Here is a 3,362-nt window from a genome sequence, read left to right on the forward strand (position 1 = left end):
TCTAAAGAAGGTGTATCAACTATTTTTTTTATAGCTAGCCGGTTCTTTTAGTAAGTAGTAGATGTAAAATTTTTCATAGAATTCAGATATGCAATCGGTTTTTTTGTAGACCTCTTATTTTTTAAGTAATTTAAGTTTTAAAAAAAAAAAATTAAGTCGATTTTAAGGTACTAAAATGCAACAAAAAAAAGAAAGAAAATGGTCATTATGAACAAAAATAGTAAGATCTTTAATTTGACACCTTACTTTTTCAATTCTGTCAGGTAATTATTGAAAAAATCGATTTTTTTAAACCCACGAGAATAAAAACTTTGAACTTAATTTTATTATTTCACAAATAAAAAAATATGGGTTCATATATACCATTAGAATCAGAAAAATATTACGAATCCATTGTAAGCAAAATTGAAAAAAAAAGTTTACAATATAGTATATAAACTACAATAAAAGGAATTATATGAAAATATCATATTATGTTGTACAGGCAACGTCTTAATTCTTCAATTGAGTATAAAAATGGGAAGGGGGTAAAGAGGGGGTAAAAAAGGGAAGACAATAGTGTTGTCTGAACAAAAAAAATAATTGGCCATTTCTGTAATTTTTTAATTTTTTAATTTTTTTCAATTTTGCTTACAATGGATTCGTAATATTTTTCTGATTCTAATGGTATATATGAACCCATGTTTTTTATGTCTGTTTGAGAAAATATTTAGGTCTAAAGTTTTTATTATACCGAGGTTAAAAAATAGATTTTTTCAATAATTACTCAACAGAATTTTAAAAGTAAGGTGTCAAATTAAAGATCTTACTATTTTTGTTCTTACTGACCATTTTCTTCTTTTATTTTGTTGCGTTTTAGTACCTTAAAACCGACTTAATTATTTTTTTTAAAAACTTAAATTACTTAAAAAATAAGAGGTCTACAAAAAACCGATTGCATATCTGAATTCTATGAAAAATTTTACATCTACTACTTACTAAAAGAACCGGCTAGCTATAAAAAAAAAAGTTGATACAACTTCTTTAAATAACACAAAAATAGGTTGATCAAACTCTTGGGGCAAAGCCCCTAGAGGCTAGGGGCGTGTCCACTAGTCTATAATACAAAGTAGAACGTAGTCTGTCTGTCCGTCTGAAGCTTAAGATCTCGGTAACCACTGAACCGATCGGATTCTACTCTTCAGATAATATATACCTACTGGTCCTGTGATGGTTTCAAGCTTGGAAGGTTTTGTTTTTTTCATAAAAGATTAATAAAAAGGGTTATATAAATTCAATTAAAACAATGATACAAACGGTAGGACAAACGAACATTAACACTTGTAGATCTCAGAACTGTTTAAGCCGAATTTCATGTATAAGTCTAAACAAAATTGTAAGTAAATTTGTTGCAAAACTACTTAGATACAGGATACTGTTTAGAAACATACTTACATTTATAGGATTTTAAAGATAAAAAATTTATGTTAAACAAGTTAAAATCAACATATATAAAATGTAAGAATGTCCATAAACAGTATCATGTATTTAAGCAGTTTTGCTACAAATTTACTTACAGTTTAGTATATACTTATGCATTAATATTTTGCTTATTTAGTTCCTATGTGGTAGGGGTGAAGCAGTTCAACCCTACTGAGCGAGTTCGATTCAAAAGAGCCCCTAGCCTTTAAGGATTCTATCAATAAAGAACTACAAGTAATTACTGTTTAAAAGATATATTTTAACTGAATCATTACAATAGATATACAGGTTTATATAGCAAATAGAAGTATAATAACAGATTATGAGGGGTAGCTGGTTAGGGGTCCCTTTGAGCTGGGGCTGTGTCCACAGGCGCAAAGGTAGGAGGGAAGGCTGCCTCCTTGGGGTAGGCAGGTGATGGCAGAGAAAAGGGAAGGTCCGGCTGCGGTAAGGGGGAGGGGGAAATCCCCTCCCCATGCCCAGGTGGCCATTGTATTCCATAACAATGGGTTGGGTGTGACCGCTTATCAAAATAACTGTCTTTTGATAGCGTATCTAAAGTTGATGGGTGGAGTTTTAACACCTGCATTTGCCGGGAGTCCCAGAGCGTAGTATACTCTAGGAAAGGCTTGTCCGTATGATGCCGCCTACCACACCTACACTCTTACAAATGTTAATATTCGTTTTTCCTGACATTTCAGAGCTTCTCTTTTATGGTTGTTGTCATCCTTGTTTATAATATCCCAATGATTCATTTACAATCTCCATGTGGGGGATATAGTGGGGGGATAAAATATTATCTACAGGGTCGCTCAAGATATTTAAAAAAAAACTTTATTATGAATTCAAAAATCCACTAACGATAATTTAAAAATCTGCCAAAATGTAAAGACGAAGAAAGTCACTCAAAAAAAATTCTGACGTCATAAAAATGAGGGATGAGGAGAGGAGGAAAGAGATGGATAATCTTTCATTTTTATAACGTCACACTGAGCGACTTTCTTCATCTTCCAAAAATGTCAATAATAATAATAACAGTAGATTTGCTTATAAGTTCTAAATCATGAAATAAATATGTTACTTGATTATAGAGATGCTTCGCTTATAATACTATACCTTGTTGTAATAGGAATCATCAGATGAATAAGATAATTCTAACATACAGCAAGGATGATAACATCCATAAAAGCGAAGCTCTGAAATGGTATGACAGTATCACATAAAAATTGTTAATAAAAAAGTTATAAAATCAACATGTTTAAAATAAACGTACGGACATTCTGGTAAAGATTATAGAGTTGCTACGCTTTCTAAATCGTACCTAACTACTTCAGGAATCATTACAAAAAATTTGAAATCGATAGGACAATTCTAACATGCCTTAATTAACGAAAAAGCTATCAGTTACGTGTGAGTGCGAATGGGGCGTTTGTCCAAATTTAGGTATGGAGACCGCTCTTCTATGAGTACTACTAAAAACCTACTTTTACTGCAATACACATAGACATTCTCATCGTCGGTTCGTTTATTTAGAATGCTTAACCCTCTATTCCCACAAGTATAATACGAATTTGGTTGAGCTGGTGGAAGCTCAACAAAAGACCCACGCGAAGTATTATATTGCTTTAACCTAAGAATAAATGGTTGGTTTTGATATTCGATCGGAATTATATAAGTATATTAAGTATTAAGGAAGGAAAATGTTTTTTATAAAGTGTATTTATATTACAAGTGAATAAGTTAAGTATGAAAATATTTACAGGCTAAGTGTTAAAATCATAAGTAGTGTAGGACAGAAAAGTGCCCTAAGTCCCAAGCAGTGAATTGTGCTAGTGTTAGAGTTCTAACATAAGGCCTCAATTCATGCTAAGTACTAAGGGTCCTAAATTTAAACTACAATG

Source organism: Acartia tonsa, chromosome 15 (assembly GCF_053477335.1).
Source record: "Acartia tonsa isolate MP-2025a chromosome 15, ASM5347733v1, whole genome shotgun sequence".
Taxonomy (NCBI): Eukaryota; Metazoa; Arthropoda; class Copepoda; order Calanoida; family Acartiidae; genus Acartia; species Acartia tonsa.